This window comes from Rhipicephalus microplus, chromosome 9 (genome assembly GCF_043290135.1).
Source record: "Rhipicephalus microplus isolate Deutch F79 chromosome 9, USDA_Rmic, whole genome shotgun sequence".
Taxonomy (NCBI): Eukaryota; Metazoa; Arthropoda; class Arachnida; order Ixodida; family Ixodidae; genus Rhipicephalus; species Rhipicephalus microplus.
The window spans coordinates 49,264,951-49,274,556 of record NC_134708.1 but is presented as its reverse complement, the minus strand read 5'-3'; positions in this window follow the sequence as shown (position 1 = coordinate 49,274,556).

The window sequence follows — 9,606 nt, the reverse complement described above, 5'->3', positions numbered from 1 at the left end:
TCCGATAGCAGTAATATGAACACCCTCGGCGGGTTTCGGCCGTTTCCATCACTGTTATGCTTTGTATAAGTACGAATAGAAAACATCACCCCGCGCATTTCATGTTCTGCGCGCTAGTAAAGAGCATGGAAGCGCTGGAGACGAGCGCGGCTAATTATGTATGAAAAGAGCTGGCTGTCTTCGCCCACGAAGGGCGCAGGCGATAATACTGCCCAGCGTGCGAGGCTTGCCGTGGATGCCTCGTCAAGCAGTGAGAAACCACCCCGCCAGTCTTTCAGAGGGTAAAAGAGCGTCGCCGCTGAGGAGGGCCATGGGGGGCTGCATCGCTGGTGGAGCGGCGGCAAACTTTGAACATTGGTTGCATTCGTAAGTGCTATCTCGATATATATCGTTAGCCGGCCCGTATATGTGGTGTACTCTCAGCGCTTACATCGCATTGGGATAACAGACAGCAAGAATACCGATTCGGTCCTCATAGAGACCACATTCGCTTTTAACCACCACCGTTTTTTTAGAGCTACGCGAGATCAGATTAAATAAGTTAGCTGCTTGCCTTACTTCGTATAACATTACAGCTTGTTTCTATCAGATTAATCATTGCTTCGCCATTTGAGGCGAAACGATTTTCATTTTGCAAATCAGATTTTATTAACAACGAGGAGGGAGGTTATTTTGTCGATAAGATTAATTTGCGCCAGCTGTTTGACATATCGCTGACAAGCAATGCAGTTGGCGTAGCACCGCGTGCTGTACCCGAATTTCTTTACTGTGTAACCATAAATTAAGATACAGCCCTCTAGAGCAACGTCAAAGAGAACACAGAAACTCTGTACGTAGCATACAGCTAGCAGGGCAACAGCGCATGCGCTTCAAACGCGGTGAAATGCGCATATTCTAGAAGCGTGGGAGTCTGGGCTAATGGGTGTATAAAAGAAAAGACGAAATAGCGTGATGATGAAGACATTTTATTTAAATGCATAGAAAATGTGGAGCGGTTTCTGTTTCGGGGCATATATGACAACCTCGGTGATCTACAACCCAGGCCCGCTGAACGAGGGCACGACAGACGTCAGGAACGCCGTCGTGAAGGGTGCCTACCCAGTGCTCTGGTGTACGGGTGGACTTAAAGATTTGTGGGAAGGAAGGGAACAATGGAGCGGTGCGCTGTATACGGTGACCTGAAACATTGTGGGGATAGCGCCACATGCTGCACTGGCATTGGAATAACGAGTCGGGTATATGTTATGCTTGAAGCGCTGATTCGAGAAACATTGGGTCTGTAGCCGGTGAAGTGTGACAGTCTCCTCTCGCGTAAAGGACGGTCGTTGGTGCGCGAAAAACAAGAAAAAAAAAGGTTCTTGCAATAATAAATCTGAGGGGTTTTACGTCCTAGAACCACGATTTTATAATGAGGTACACGTAAGCAAAGTGAGGTATTAGGCTAGTTTGTTTTTCATGATTAAAAAAAAACTACGCTACAGTTACTGAGAAATACGAAGTTAAGGAGCGTATCGACAGCGTATATCATAATGAATCATTATGAGATACGCTGTAGTGGAGGGATCGCGAAATTTCGACCCTCCGGTGTTCTTCACGCGCGTTCACATCTCACAGTACATGGGCCTCTATCCTATCGGCTCCATCGAAAATGCGGCGCGGCAAAGATTTAATCCCGTGACTTTTGCGCCAATAGTCGAGCATCGATCATGACCAAAAACGTAGCTTTTGTGTTTTATGTCTTTAAAACGGCTCTTGCGTTGTACGGATCTGTGACTAACAATTTGTCTCGTGCACATGGCGCTGTTTTAAGGCTCCCCGATAATAATTTAATCGCCGTTAACGATATAGAGCGACGTTTAAAGCGACTGTTTATGAGGCAGCGGGAGACGCATTGTAGTAGAACAAGGTGTGTGGAACCACGGGCTCTCTCCCTCGACCTTGGTGGTGAATGGGGGTGAGCCACTGCCTGTACCATAAGATATGTGGGGTTTAACGTCCCAAAACCACCATATGATTATGAAAGACGCCGTAGTGAAGGGCTCCGGATATTTCGACCACCCGGGGTTCTTTAACGAGCGTCCAAATCTGAGCGCACGGGCCTACAACATTTCCGCCTCCATCGGAAAGGCAAGGCCTGTCTGTACGGTGCTTTGTCACACACGAAAATAGTAGTTTTGGTAGTAGAAACAAAGTCACTCACCATCGAAAAGCAACGAATGGCCGGCTGATGCTGATGCTGATGACCTTTGATGGATGGCGCTTACCCACAAAGGGGGATGGGCCAAGAACCGGGCGGCAGGATACTTAAATGAAACTAAACTGAAAATGAAGCCAATCTGAAAAAGTAGCTTAAAATACTACTACCAAAAAAAACAAAAATGTGTGCTGAGCAAGCGGTCAAACCATCTTTTGTTTTTGAAAGACATAACTACGAATCATAAACTAAAGATCTTAAAAGGTAGTGGTTCACTAGCATGGTAATCTTTTAGTTGCGTTGATGTAATCAAACACAGCGGAGCATACATCCCTGTGGCAGTAACTAAGTGAAGTTCCGCCAAGTGATAAAATTACTGGTAAATTCACTTGTATTCCGAGCTTTTGTAATGGGGCTACTAAAAATCTTTTTCTCTGATAAGAATAACGATGACAGAATAAGAAGAAATGTTCAATTGTTTCAATTTCGTTGCACCAAATGCATAGCGGTGACGCCTTGAGCTGAGCTTTATTAAGGTAATAATTTAGTTGTGGAACTGCACAGCGCAATCTGGTATAAGTGACCTCTAACTGGCGAGATACACACCACTGTTTATTCCAGCAATAGCTCAAATGCTCGAAATCTTTAAATTTATCCAAATTACCTTTTCCCCATTGCAGGCAAGCATTTCGGAACCTTAGCGCGGTTACGTAAGCCGTATCTGGCAAAACTGGGATGGTGGGCCCACCCAGGGATACTGCTGCTAAAGAGTCCGCCATTTCGTTCAAATATAATCCGCGGTGGCCTGGTACCCATAGCAAATGCATGGGATAGCTGCACGTCACGCGCTGCACTTCGTCGTCTGTGGCAGGAAGCCTGAAACTGTTATCGAAGCTTGAATTCCACGTAATTGGCTCACACCCACTTTGGGGAATCGACCAAAGAAACTGATTGTCCAAAAAAAGTGTAGGGTAATTGTATCACTTTTGAAAATAAATGTTCGACCTAATTTGCGTAAGTTCAAGAATTGTAACTACAAAATTTTGGTGATAACCGTCTTGATTTAATAAAAAAGTTCAAAAAATTTAAAGGACGCCTCAAACGAGACACTTAATACAGAAGTATGTATTGGGAAAACCTAAGTGAATAATTGTTCTTGATATCTTTTTGTAAGTTGGCCAAACGATAAGAGTAGAAAATGTACCACGGATTCAAGCAAGTTACAAGAGGAGAAATAACGGCATGACACGTTTATATAAAAATAAGTGATTGAATTCGGCTGCTAACTTTTTCCAACGGCAGCAACTGATTTCCATGAAGGACATTAGTCTTTCAGGTGACCTCCAAAGGATGTTAGCATGAACGAAGTCACATAAATTATTGAGGAGATATTTTCCATCACATTGAAATGTTGCGAATATTGTTACGAAGCCGCAGTGACATAAAGTGAAGTGGGTGAATAACAAAGCCACCCATGGTAATTCCATCATGTGAATAAGCCCTTTCGTCTATGTATCACCTGCGGGGTCCGCGGTATTCAATGCAAGCCAACTTGGAGGAAGTTTCGAAAAGTGCCAACGCATAAGATTATCCAAGGATTGTGTTTAGAAATGCCATTTTTGAGCGCTAAGAATACGCACACGAGGTTGCATGCATTAAACTATGATCATTGTCCTCATCTAAGACAAACAACTTCTGCTATATCAACCTTGATAAGTGTAGGAGGCCTTAATAAGCAGTCAATCGCAATGTGTCGACATAGCTGAAATCACTGACCACGCAGTATTTAAAAACTCTTTAAATGAGGCGTTTTTATAAAGGTACATCTTAGCCTATAAGTATTAGCGATTATTCTTAACACGAAAAACGTGTATCCTAGTCAAGTTGTCGCGATGCCTGTATAAGCAAGACAAACAATGTGCGTATAACCCTTGTATAACGAAAGAAATGCTGTACGTTGATGTCAATTGATGAGAGGTGTACTGCCAGGAATTCCTATTTTTGCTTCACTGTTTTTTTCTTACCTTATTTGGTTTCTTTTGCACTTTACATGAAATCTCATGCTCCCCCTTATGTAATGCCCACGTACGTTGGGCCCTTAGGGTAAAAAAAATGGAAAAAAAATATATCAAGGTGAAAATCTTTGATGGCTACTCAAACGTGAAAATTTACCCTCAGTGGTGGCTGTAGTTTGCGGCGATGTTAGTGACGAGTGATGCACTAAATCACAGCATCACTACGGAGTGGATGATGATGAGTGGGCGAAGCTCCTAAGTTACGAAGGTACATCGGTAAATCATGAATCTTCAGTAAATCTTGCCCAGTTCATTATCATGTAAAGACGGCGGAGTGCGTGCTGCCCTCTCCTTGTATTCGTCGCTCATACTCTAAGCAAACAGATTGCCGGCTAATGAGGAAGCGCGCGAAGAGCGAACTTATTTGGACGCAATTGAAAAAGTGGTCTCTAACCACATGAGAGCATGCATCGGAGTAAAGCGAGCACCGCAGCACCATCTAGTGAGCAATCCGAGTACTTGCAATGTCCCTACTATAGGGACCGAGGTTCGGTCCTCTATAACCATGCGTGTGGCGGTGAGAGAAAGCGGAAAGAACCTGTTCAGGCCGACGGCAGGAGCAGAACTGAGCTTCATTTTCTTTCAACCGTGGACCACGCCACGCGAGGAACAAAAAGCGCAGGGGCGTGCACATGCGCCCGAGCGCGCCAAAATTAATAGGCGGCCGATGATGATGATGGTGGCTAGACCGACAAAAAACTAAAGGAGTGCCATTCGTGTTGATGTTCAGCTTCCCCCTTTCCCTCGTGCTTCGTAGTCTTGGTTGTGCATGCACCATTCTGCCTGTCTTCGGTCGCATGTTTTCTTTTGCTTCCACGAGAACACCGGCGAGACGGAGGCTCTGCACCAGTATTGCTCGAGCTGCTGAGAAAGCAGCTCCAGCAATACTGGTACAGAGCCTCTCGCTCTGCAGCACACGGTGTCAATTGCCACGAAAACGCACGCCCTTCAACGTTCAAGCAGAAAGCTGAATGTTTATAAACATCCCTTAGCGCTGGCGGAATATTATGTCGGGGCAAATATCAGCGTATTCTCAACATTAACAGTGAAATGATGCAAAGGGCGTGTTCGATGCCCCTCTCGTCACGACGCGTGCTCACGTGCCCATTTTCCACGCGTACTTGATCACGTGGATGGTAGACGCCTGCAGGTGCGCACTAGCACTTATCTCGCGGTGGAGGAGCATTGTACGTCTTGGGCTTTCACCGCACGATTGTGTTGTAGTTCGCAGGCAAGTTTGCAAGCGTATGAAGCTCACTTCACTGGCTGCAGTGTGGCCATTGGCCAAAACAGAATGCTTTTCAGACACAACTACGACACAGTTCGCGCTCGTCAGTCCTGTGCGAAGATTTCTTCCGTCCTTTTTGTTTGAGCAGCGTGTCAAGCGTCGAGATGTGAACGTTATTTCACTATCGTCCTGAGGGTGTTGATTTCGTGCGTCATTTGTGCGTGAACGTGCGCTGAACGTTTTGACCTGCTTCCCATTCTTCGCGTAACAGTCCAAATTTTCTTATCTCATGCTTCGTTCCTGCGGCCAAACTATCACTTTTAACTTTGAATCAAGGTTCTAGCTATTTTGCCAGCATCGACACTGCCACATCCAGAGACGACAGCGACATGCCGCCCTGCAAGTGACGCCATACGTGACGTCCTTGCTAGGGTCACGTGATTGAAGCATTTCACGGCGGTCACAGTTCCTCTTTTTGTGCTCTCCAGGATATGTCCACGCGTGGCTGTGCCAGCAGGGCTGAATGCTAGGTCGGTGACTTTCCTTCTTTTTTATCGGTACGTAGTACGTAGGCTAGATTGTTCATAGAGAAAATCTCATAGTTACCCGGCCAGGTCTTCGTGACGTTGAAGCAGGTTGCTCATAGGAGTGAATATGCTAGATTAGTACCAATGCACAAAGAATTCGCATTTCTTGCGTCACCAGATAACTATTCGTACATATCCTATTTTAGGCGAACGCGTATACTTTGTTGTTTCTTGAGCTCTTATCACCCCGCATTGAGATATGACCTTGAATTACACGTTAAAAAGGAGTTTGATTGTGTTGTGTTTTCAAAGTGCCTATAAATGCCTAATTTGGAGTTTTTGTCTAAATGGTTATCAGGGCCCACAAATGCCCATTTTTGAAATCAGTACATATGTGAACACTATTCAGCCTCAGTTCTTGCTTCCAAGTGCAGTTTGAGCCCTCTATTTATGGAACCGGCCAACGGTGACTGTTTCTGACTCTATTGAATTGATTCTAGTCCTCAAGTTCAATGAACTCCCAGAAAGCGGCCGCTAACGCAGTGAAGTGGGACGCGCTGGTCAGCATGAGCCCCCACTCTTACATGACACGGGTGGTTGGCGATGTGAGACTGTGTAGAGTAGACCCGACTAAGGAAGGGTGAATGAAGAGCAAAAAAATAAAACAAAGTGCGATGGGCACTTAGCCTTTTCATTTGTATTCCACAGTTTATGGTGCTCACTGTAAGGAGATGCATAGGACCCATAGGATGAACTGATCTCTTGAGGTAGTTAGGTGGTCTGTCTATATGTTCCTGCTCTGACCCTCTCAGTCATGCAGAAAAGCAAGCAATCCAAGAAGCTCTTGATTCGACAATGGACATTCGACTCTCCATGCTACAGAATAAACGGTGTGGCTGTGTTCAGCAAATCGCACTAGGCCAAGGACAATTGGTGGTCTATGCTCTTCTTCTGGCTCTTTAACAATAAAAAAGCAACCGCCTTTCTGGATTTTCTGTCGTAAGCACTGGTGAGGCACGTATTTGCTTGAAATTATTTGCGTTTATGCGAAAGTTCTGTGTGCTTATATTTACAATTTCGGGAGTCCAAAACGTCATTTCAGGCCATTTTTGGCGACTAAAGCGCGTTTTATTCAATGCCGGAACATTCGGCCTCTAGTTATCAGTGTTACCCCTAGCATGGACAACATGATACATCAAAGCGACAATCTGCAAGACCAGCTTTAGAATGCGCGTGCACATGAAACAATATCAAGGGCAGACGTTTTTTTTTAATTCAGGAGGGAAAGCTCTTGATCTTTTCCTTAGGCGGAGCTGCATGGATAACACGTGAATGAAACTTCTGCTTTCCTTTTTTTTTTTAGTTTCATCGCTTGCTGGAAACAGCAAGGCCGCTAATGAAAGCAGATGCTTTGGTGGAATACTGTCCTAATAAAAAATATTGTAGGGCACTCCGGATGGGTTCAGCCTTTTGGGGTATCCTCTGGTGCCTGTTATGGTACTGCTAAGGGCGGGCAAACAGACAAATGCACAAATAGACAGACAGACCAAATTTTTTGCCTCGAAGGTCCCCAAGAAAGACTATTGTCTTCAGAAAAAGAACTCAGCTTGCACCATAATTTCAAATTACAGTATTGTGGGTCGTCTGCATACGAGACAGATAAACTTCGTCAGTATATCACTATCTTAAGAGCGCGCATGAGTTATTCCCAGGTCGCTCTTGTTTTCCAGCTTATCTGTTCAGGGATACCTACCTTGTCACCATGGTGAGCGTGCATCATCCGGAAAGCAACAGGACAGCGACTAAAACTGCGTGTGCGACCCCCCCATCCCCCACCCTGAAACCAAGGTGAGCATATGTTGAGCTCTTCGCACAAATCTGCTGCAGTCCGTCCTGACAATGTTTTGCAGGTACCGATGATCTTCGTGTTGCTCAGACTGATATAGGTAATTATCTGATATTCTAGTTAATTCAAGTTAATATCTAGTTAATTAGAATATCTGGTTAATTATCTGATATTGCTGGGTCGTTATGTGCCAGAACCACGGTATGCTTAAGGCAGGGAACCAGTACGTGCAGCGTAACAGCGGTGGATAAGGCTGGACTTGTATTCAAATGACGGGCACGTCTAAAACATTTCTAGCCACTGTAAAGCAGCTAAAAAACAAAGAAAAAACACCTGGATGCAGCAACAAGAAGCATGTGCGCTTCCAGCACCGATACTGTGTTGTTTTTTTGCTGGGTCTGCGTGTTTTTTTTTTCGCTATTCTACCATGCGTTATACTAATTGATTTGCGGAGTTTAACGTCCCAAAATCACGATATAATTATGAGAGACGCCATAGTGGAAAGCTCCGGAAATTTAGACCACCTGGGGTCCTTTAAGATGCACCCAAATCTGAGCACACGGGCCTACAACATTTCTGCCTCCATAGGAAATGGAGCTGTCGCAGCCGGGATTCGATTCCGCGACCTGTGGGTATGCGTTATACTAGATCGGCTTTCTGTACTACTACGTTGTAGCCACTTTGACTAGGAAATTGGGTCAGTTGTTCTTTAGTGCAATGTGATTAACGATGTACCGAATTTTAACACGAGACCACGTGAGCATGTAAAACATCTTCGAAGTCAGCTCGTTATTTCACACACACAAAAAATGCTCTTGGTCGTTTTGATTGAAGGTCTCTTGGGAATACTTTGGTGGCACTTACGTTCAAACAACTTGACTTAATTGCCAGTTGTAAGCGAGAATGCCCGCTAAAGCGTTTTGTGGTAAATCTTACGAGAAGCGTTTGTTGGCCTAACATAAGAACAGGTCAAAGTTAGTCTGCGGTGCTTATGTTTGGGACGCTGCAAAAGCTCATGGTGACTGCTCGGAACTTGCGTAGCTTGCACTCAAAATGTTTATTCCAAAAGCAACCACATTCAGTGATACTAATGATGTTTGGCTCCAAAAAATAGCGCGTACATTGTTGGACTGCAGATGCATTGTCGTCATGTTGTTCTGAGGGATAAGAACCATTCTTCGTTGTGTTTTTTCAGGCTATTTTGATAGCACCGACAGTACACAGGCTCAAACTTCCCGAACGTACTTACCAACTTCCTTCGACGGTCTTTGCGCGGTAGTAACAGTGCACTATTACAAACATTTCTATGTGACACATTAAAAAAAACTGTACCCTGTTCTATGAAAGAGTAAACAACAATGCTGAGGTGATTAAACGTGAAAAGGTCCCAGCGAAAAGCGCGCAATAGTTTTATGATCTGCTGCAGCGTCTAAGAACAGCGAAAACATGCACTAAAAATAACGTTAACAGAATTCTATTGATGAAAGAATCATCGTAGACGTCCTAAATAGAGAGGAATTATGCACTAAGTATATTTTTTCAAGCATGTCCAAAACCGATGTAAGCGTGAGGATGTTTGATGAAGAGTATTACAAACATTTAGATGCGGCATCAGTGAACAGCTATGTATTGCATTAAAAAATCAATGAAGAAAACTACAGAAGAAAGGGTCAACGGCAGACAATCGTTGTTTTTAACTTGCTTCCTAAACTAGAAACAGCGCCCGCAGAGAACCA